At 33.0% G+C, this 9272-nt stretch overlaps 1 non-coding gene across 1 annotated transcript; it reads left to right on the top strand.

The window, feature by feature from the left end:
- The first annotated feature begins 5843 nt into the window (after positions 1–5843).
- Positions 5844–5950, top strand: LOC121217517 (small nucleolar RNA R71). Its single transcript, XR_005913609.1, has one exon. It is a non-coding gene; the product is annotated as a small nucleolar RNA R71 (small nucleolar RNA).
- Positions 5951–9272: the final 3322 nt, after the last annotated feature.

The raw sequence follows: 9272 nt of genomic DNA, 5'->3' as shown, positions 1-9272 counted from the left end.
AATTCCCTATTCAGTTCCACTTCTCTGCACCCTTCATCTTTTAACTTTTCTCCCTGATAACTCCTTAACTCCCAAGATGGCAAGTGGAGGCATAATTGAAATATGCATGCTCAATTTAGATCCTAGCCCGATTAAATTTCAGTTGCATAACAACCCTAACCAGGCTCTGTTATCTACATAGTTTTTAGATTTGTGTGATTAAACTGTTTCAAACCTAACACGTCCCTGCTACCTCACACGGATGCTAAAAAACCCTTAGTAAATAAGGATCAGTAAAATGCGTATTTACTAAGTAAAGGATTCCGAAAGGGCCTAATATGGTTTCCAAACTCATGAAAGATCGAGTTGCCATGAAATGTTTTTCCAAATAGTATTAAGCATGTTGATAATAAATTGAGTTTAATTAAAGTAATTGTCCTAGTTTATTTATGTTATAATTGTTGCAAATTGTGTTTAATTTTGCTAAAATCTATTTCATTCATATAGTTTGCATACTTAGGATAATTTGCATTATGGATCATTGCATATAGTTTAATATATTTTAATCATCACTTCTCAACTATATTGTGTTTTTATTTACCAAATTGTTAATATAATATTACAAATTAAGTGACTTAGCACAAATACAATCTCTGTGGAGACGATAACTCCATACTTACTTATTACTTGATAACGACAATGTACACTTACACAAACCTACGCATTACAATATATAAGGCATGGTCCACTAATGTGATGTGCTAAGGGTACCTAGGCACCATAAATGGCAACACGTTACCCCCTAAGGGTTGCACATGTCCTAGATACCCCTTAGAGGATATGAGCGAGCAGGGTAAGATCATGCAAGTGGCAACATAGGTACCGGGCGAGCTGTTAGGGAGCTAGCCAATTTGGTTGTAAGCAAGACCTTGGCTAGTTAGACCATACCTCACCAACTAGGATGAGTAGCAAGCTCACATATCGAGCGAGTAGGGTTTACGTGGCATACTCTATATTATTTGTAAAACAGTTGTAATAAAATTCAAAACCCTGCAACCATCTTTGTCACTTTCCCTAACCCATTTACCTACTTGACTCCTCCATCATATAGCTTACTGTTATGTGTGAAATGATATGCGAATTGTGCAAGTGTACACATTGGATCAAGTAATAAAGTGATGAGTGACTATATTTCCTACAAGGATTAGATTAAGGCACAAAAGTGGTCAATTTATTATAATAAAATGCAATTAATGGTATTTTAAAGCTATGGTAAGTATGCAATGACAATTAAAGGAATAATGATGTATGTAATATGTGGAATTAATGAATACTTGAAAATGCTATGGCAAAACGATAATAGAAATGAATGGAAATTATGAGAATTACTATGGGAATATTATCTAAATGATCAAGTAACTAACTAAGAATTATATGGTAAAGATATGACAGCAAAGAATAAATGATATATGATATTGATTTGGAAGTTTGAGATTACTAAGAATCTACCTTTACTGTCAATAATGCCTTGGCAAAATCATACTCAATTTACCGCTCCCAAGATGTCTAAAATGGTCTGCTTCTTTTGAGAGCAGAAACCTCAAATTAACTTGTCCATGTCTATAGGCCTTAATATGACACCCTGCATTGGTTTCCTTTTGTATGAACACTGCTCTATGTCTAGAGTCTACTGCAAGTACTGATTGAGTACTTGCTTATATCATTCAATTTCGATCCAACTAATCCAACCTTTTCAGAATTAGATTTAGCTTATGGCCATGTTGAACAATCATCCATGTCTAGGGATTGCACACAAACAATTTAGAAATAAAATACAATTGAATGAAATAATAATTTGAATTAGATATATGCTTCAACCATTAAAGAAAATAAAAGTGTCATCATGTAATCCCAACCCGATGAGATTTAGCTCATGGGTTGCTGCATAGAATTCAAAAAGAAAAATCCAATGCCATTTTCATTTTCAATTCATGGAAGAACAAAGTAAGAAATAAGAAAGACTTTAGGAAGATAACTTTTGCATGTCCAGTTCACACTCCAATGGCTATCCTATATTCTTCTTCCCGTAACTGCTCAATCGCTATCCTCTATTCTCTTCTAAGGATCTCTCCCTCTTGTTCACCCTTTTTTGGGTTTCCTCCTTTGGCTTTTTATAGTCTTTTCCATATTTATCTTCTTCTCTTTTTAAATTCTTTTTTCAACAACCCAAGATTATCTTCTCCTCTTTTTTAGGAAAAATTTTCTACTAAAAGTACAGTTGGACTGAAATCGGTATGCATTGACAGTTGACTCGGTCTTCTTAGAATTGCCAAAACATCCATGCTGACAAAATGTCCAACCTTTTTCCCTGACAAACTTTCACTCCTTTATTTCTTGTTGCTCAACCTACACCTTTCAAGCCACCAAGCACAACCCTTCCATAATCAATTAAAAGTTAACAAATAATAATATTTAAGAGCAGTCTAGGCTCCTAATGAATGATGAAAATACGAATGACATGTCCTAAAATGCAACTAAATGTACCTAAGTACAAGCAATTAGCTAGGTTTAAAGGCATGAAATATACTCTTTTCAAGAGTTATCACACCCCCAAAGCTAAGTTATTGCTTATCCTCAAGCAAAATACATATGAATACATGAATGCATCTATGCCAACATTTTACCAGCGTACCAAACCAACTCATATTTCCAGGCTATTCGAAGAACAACAAGTACATCAGTTCTCAGCAATCTCATTTTTTCTAAAACTCATTCGAGTGTCAAAGGGTTGCTCAACAAAAGTAGAGCAAAAAATTCTCCCTAAACACAGAATCTCCTAAGTACTCATGTATTCACTCCTTTGGCCTACAACATCCATCTTTTAATTTACATCGTTCATTTATTACCCTGCTTTAAGCCTACTCGAAATATATTAATCATATTTGTGCTTTTTTTGAATGGTATTATTATTAAGGGATTTAGCATGTCACAAAATTCTTTGACTTGACAATCACAATGGAGAATACACTGAATTACTGAATACTCAATCATGTCACAATTTAAACCAAGACTAAATCATTAAGCTTAAACTTTTTACTAAAAAGATGGATGAAGCATACAACTACCTCATTATCTTTTTTTTTTTGCTACAGTGAAGTGCCCCTAACTTTATTTCCATGCAACACACTATTGCTTAGACTCACCTTTTTAATCAACAGCACAATGGAGCAAATAAAGTGATGTTGACCTACTTGGAAATTCTTAACATTAGAGTTCCTGCTGTCCTTTATTTAACTAATGTTGTGGTAATATAACTAATGCTTGGTTTTAAAAATCCCTAAGTTCATTAAAAGATACTTACTATGTTCCAAAAAAAAAACACACTGAGTATAGGACATCCAATTTTTAGGAATTAATTTTCAAGCATCTTAACCTAAGCTAAATTCACCCAATCCACTGTCACATGTTCTAAGTATATCAAAATATGTAAACTCATCATTGAACATCATAAGTAAATATTGTACTCCACATAGGCAAAATAGTACTTAGTAGTTACGTTGTAGTGGCAAACAAATTTAACTATACTAAAATGATCATACATACTAAATATAAAATGCAGCCTAAATGCACAACACACTCTCAAACCTAAGTTATGCATTGTCCTCAATGCAAAATATATCTATATACAGGTAATGTCATGGAAAAATATATGCCATGCAATATGTATGAAAGAAAAAGAAAACTTTCCTTTCTTGGACTAGACTGTAGTTACTTCATTTTGTCTGGCGTGTTGATTTACAGGTATTGATTCATCAGTTCTTATGAATCTAGAAGAAAGCTGCCCATTTATTCAAAAATAAAAATAGAAATGAAAACAACATGAAATAATTAAATATAAAAAATAATAAAGATAAAACTAAAGTAAAGCAATCAAATGAAAGAAAAAAATTTGCTAACTCAAGCATTTTGAAGGTGGATGCTTTACTTGTCACGCTCCATATGAGCACCCCAATAGTGCTTTAAGGTTGTCCATTAATTTTAAATGGGTCCCCCGTTTTCATGTCCTTGACATCAACAGCTTTATGTGGATATACATGAGCTACCAAGCTTTTTTCATCAAAATTGAAAGGTCTATTTTGCTCTAGCAAAGTGCACAAGGGTCTTTACTCAAATGAATCTCCATCACTATCAAAATTACTATGGCACAATCTGTTGAATTATTCCTCCACTATTGTTTTTATCAAACCAATGGCGTGGCATTCTTCATTTTTGTTTGCACATTTCAAAGCATCAAAACATTAAAAGTAACCTGTTGATCATTTACCTTCATGGTCAGTTCACCTTTTTGTAGGTCAATAGAAGTTCTGTCTGTAGTAAGAAAAGACCTTCCAAGGATAATTGGCATATTTTGATCAACTTCAAATTCTAAAATAAGGGAATCAGCAAGAAAAATAGATTTATCCACTCTTACCAGTACGTCCTCAATTTTACCTTCTGGATGGGTGTAGGATTGACCAGCTAATTACAAAGTCACCATAATAGATCTTGTTTTACCAATTTCTAGCTTCTTGAAAATAGACATAGGCATTAGATTTATACTTGCTCCTGAATCACATAACACCTTACCAACATTGGAGATAGTTTATTTTTCAACATTATTGTGCACCCTTTAGTGAGAGCAACAGTCTCAAATTCTCTCAATCTATGCTTCTTTGATAATATGTCTTTCATAAATTTCACATAGTTCGACATAGTTCGCCATTTGCTCTAAAGCTTTTACCAGTTATATGTTGTTATGGAGTTGTTTCAATACATCCAAAAATCTTTTGAACTAAACATCCTACTTAGAGTTATGAAATCGCTGAGGAAAAGGTAGAGGTGGTCGTTCTTCAGGTTGCTGATATTTTTTTACTATGGCATTATTATTGACAACATGTTTTGATTCTGCCATAACAATTGTCTGCTTACTTTTCTCAAATTCAGTATGATTTTTAGATGACTCTAGAATCTTTACATTGTTGTTATTTGAGTTTTCCTCTTCTTCCGTGGCATCTTGACTAATGTCATCAAGCTGAGTTCCACTTCTAAGAGTGATATCTTTGCATTGTTCCTTCCCTTGTAATCTCAAATTCTCGGTATCACTCAACAATGCCCCTTGTGGTCTTGAATTTAAAACATTCAGTATTTGCCACACTTGTTTCTCAAGAGCTCATAAAGATGCAGCCTGACTATGGATTACAACTTTATTCTCGTCCATATATTCCTTCAACAAAGATTCAATAAAATTAGAAGATGATACCTGACCTTGTTGAGCATTTTACCTTAATATAGGATTCTTATAATCGGGTGGAGCATTGTGGATATATTGTCTTTCAACATTGTGTGAACTCCCCGCACCTTGGTTATTCCAACTAAAATTTGAAAGCCGCTTTCACCCTGGATTGTAAGGTGTTGGAATAGGGGTTATTATTCCAATAAAAATTACCCATGTAGCATGCTGATGTTGGGTTTGATGGACATTCATCAAACTATAGCCTTTACCGCAATAAACACATGATAACTTGACTGATTTCATCTCACAGATTGTAGTTGGAATTTTCATTATTTTAATCATATTAGCTAAAGAAGATACTTGGGCTGTCAATGAAGTGATTGTATCAAGTACAATGGTACCAGCAGCTCTCTTACCCACCCCAATTCTCGTTCTCGGATATTGATAATCATTGTTGGAAATTTTTTTCCAAATCTCATATGCGTCATTATAAGTTTTATTCAACAAAGTACAATTGGCGGACGTATCAACTACCATCCTCGTATGCACATTCAACACATTATAGAATATTTCCATCTGAGTCTATTGTTGAAAACCATGCATCTGGCACTTCTGAATTAGGTCTTTAAATTGTTCCCAAGCTTCATATAGCATTTCATCATCTGATTTCCAAAAAGATGTGATGTCATTTCTAAGATTGGCATTCATATTTAAGGTATTATATCGTAGCAAAAATCTCTGGCAAAGATCATTCCATGATGCTACTATTCTTGACGGTAAAGCATTCAGCCTTGCTCTCACACGATCTCTCAAAGAATATGGGAGTAACCTAAGCCTCAGAGCATCTTCAGGAATAGCTTATTGTCTAAATGGGTCACAGACTTCTAGAAAAAAAAATCTTAAATGCAATCTTAGATCTTTAGTGGGTAGTCCATTGAATTGTCCTTCTATTTGCAACATCTAAAACATTATCTGTTTCAATTCAAACTGTTGAGCCTATATGGTTGGTCTGACTACCCCTGGATTAAATCACCCAACATTGGAGCAATATGCTCTCAAATTGGTCTATCTTAGTCATCTATCCCACGTCCAATAGAAGGATTAACATCTCAACCACTTGGATTTTCGTTAAGACCAGGACAATTTGGATTGTCATTGAGACCAGAATCATTCTCATTTCTAGCCATTTTTCTTAGTTCTTTTCACCTTCTTCGCAAAGTTCTATTGACCTCTAGGTCAAAAGGATATTCTTCATTAGTAGGAATGCCTCTTCTTATACACTAATAGCAAACCTATAAAAATCAAATACAACTAAGTTAAATAAAACTAATGGAATTAAGTAAAACAAAACCAAATTTCACCAAATTGTTGATCCCTGGCAACGGCGCCAAAAGCTTATCACATGTGAAATGATATGCGAATTGTGCAAGTATACACATTGGATCAAGTAATAAAATGATGAGTGAGTATTGTTCCCACGAGGATCGGATTGAGGCACAAAAGTGGTCAAGTTAATATAATAAAATACAATTAATGCTATGGTAAAGCTATGGTAAGTATATAGTGGAAATTAAAGGAATAATAATGAATACTTGGAAATACTATGGCAAAATGAGAATACAAATGTAATGGTAATTATGAGAATTACTATGGGAATATTATGTAAACAATCAAATAACTAACAAAGAATGATCGGGTAAAGGTACAAAGACAAAGAATAAATGATATATGATGTTGATTTGGAAGGTCTATATTACTAAGAATCTACCTTTACTGTCAATAATGCCTCGGCAAAATCATATTCAATTTACTGCTCAGAAGAGTTCTAAAATAGTCTGCTTTTTTCCAGAGCAAAAACCTCAAGTTACCTTGCCCGAGCCTATAGGCCTTAATATGATAACCTGCATTGTTTTCCTTCTATATGAACACTGCTCTATGTCTAGAGTCGACTGCAAGTATTAGTCGAGTACTTGCTCATATCATTCAATTTTGATTAATCTAATCCAACCTTTTTAGAATTAGATTTAGTTTATGGGCATGTTGAGCAATCATCTATGTCTAGAGATTGCACGCATACAATTTAGAAATAGAAGAAAATTGAATGCAATAGTAAATTGAATCAAATATATGCTTCAACTATTAAAGAAAGTAAAAGTGTCATCATGTAATCCCAACCTGATAAGGTTTAGCTCATGGGTTAGCACATAGAATTCAAAACCAAAATAACATCCAACACCATTTTCATAATTCAATTCATGGAAGAAAAAAGTAAGAAGTACGAAATATTTTGGGAAGACAACTTTCGCATGTTCAATTCACACTCCAGCGACATAGTGTCCTGTGGTGTCTGAGAGGGATTGCCTTTGTAATACCCTATTTTTGGTGGTGTCAGAAACAATGGTTTTGAGACCACAATTCTGACAAGTTAATTATTATTTTAATATTTATTAAATGTCTACAAGATTTTATTAAGGTCGTATTAAAATTTTGTTAAGAAATTTTGATGTTTGAATGGTTAATTGCGTGAAAAGGACTAAAATGTAAAAGGTATAAAAGTTGAGTTCTATTAGTTAAAGGGGTCAAATGGCTATGGAATTTTTAAGTTAATGGACTTGAATGGTAAATATACCATTTAATGAATTAGTGGGTAGTTATGGTTAAGGTTTTATTGAAATTTTGATAATTTTTAAAGCTTAAAATGGTAATTGAATAATTAAAAGAAAAATTAAGTAAAGAAAGATGAAACAATGTCATCATGTTCTTCCTTTCATTTTTGTTTCAACTGAAAATCCATGGGAGTAGAGCTTAAAGTTTCGGCTAGGATTTAATTTATGCATGTAAGTGAATTCAAGCTTTGTTTTTATTCATTTTTATGTTTTTGAGTTCTTTTTAACTTAATATAGGTAGCCCGAGGGTTAATTTGCAAAACTGCTAAAGATTGAGGGATTTGCCATGAATGTTTTTGAATGTGTTTTGATGTTAGTTTATAGATTATTAGTTTTTATTGTAAAATAAACATTTTTTGTTGAGTGACTCTTGTTAAATATTGGAATTAGGGATTAAATTGTTAAAAGTAGAAATCCATAGTTTTTTTTGTGAAATGTTGGTATTAATGGTGTAACATTGGTTAACATGGATTTAAGTTAAAATGAGTTATATTCAAGTTATGAGCTTAAGTACTAAATTGTGAAAAGTCAAAGTATTAGGGGCAATTTTGTAATTTTGCATAAATATGAACTATGGATTAAATTGAATACTACAAGTACTTAATTGACTAAAATTATCTATTTAATCAAGATAAACCACATTCAGACTTAAATCGAGGAAAAGCGAAAGCTTCAGATTAGTTCAACTCTACTATTGTGCCCCTAGTTGTCGAGGTAAGTTCGTGTGAACTATGATCGTCTTAATGTTAGCAAAATTGGCTAATTGTTATGTTTGTTTTTAATATAAATGAATCTATATATAAATGTATCTATGCTACGATGAATTGATAGATAACAAGTCATGTTTGAACCTTAAGAATTCTTAGGATACAAATGACATGTCATTAGGGATTTCATGTTTCGGGTGCTGGTCTTGAATGTCTTATCGATGGCTGAGGTCCTACATTTGTTGCAGATTCTCCACAGCTCATGTGAACAACATAGTGTAGCTTACGTTCTGACCCACAGGTCGTGTGAGCAGGCCCATTTCACAGCTCGTGTGAGCATTGATGTAAAGGAAATGTTACTGTTATATGGAAAGACACACTATGTGTGAGCATTCCCGAGTATTTGATGTAATTCTAGATGGTTCAATGGGTAAGAAAAGGAAATGAAATGGTAAGTATGCAAATGGGATGAATCATGATCTTATGGCAACATTGATGAATTATATATTATCTTATATATGGTAAATTACATATCTTATGGTTGATTTCATTTGTATGATGGACAAGTATACTAACTTGTGAGTTTGATGATGTTGTATAGGCTTTTACTAGGTTTATGGCATTGTTAATGATTTATGCTTAATATAT

This window comes from Gossypium hirsutum, chromosome A02 (assembly GCF_007990345.1).
Source record: "Gossypium hirsutum isolate 1008001.06 chromosome A02, Gossypium_hirsutum_v2.1, whole genome shotgun sequence".
Lineage (NCBI taxonomy): Eukaryota > Viridiplantae > Streptophyta > Magnoliopsida > Malvales > Malvaceae > Gossypium > Gossypium hirsutum.
This window is presented reverse-complemented; position numbering and strand designations above follow the sequence as displayed.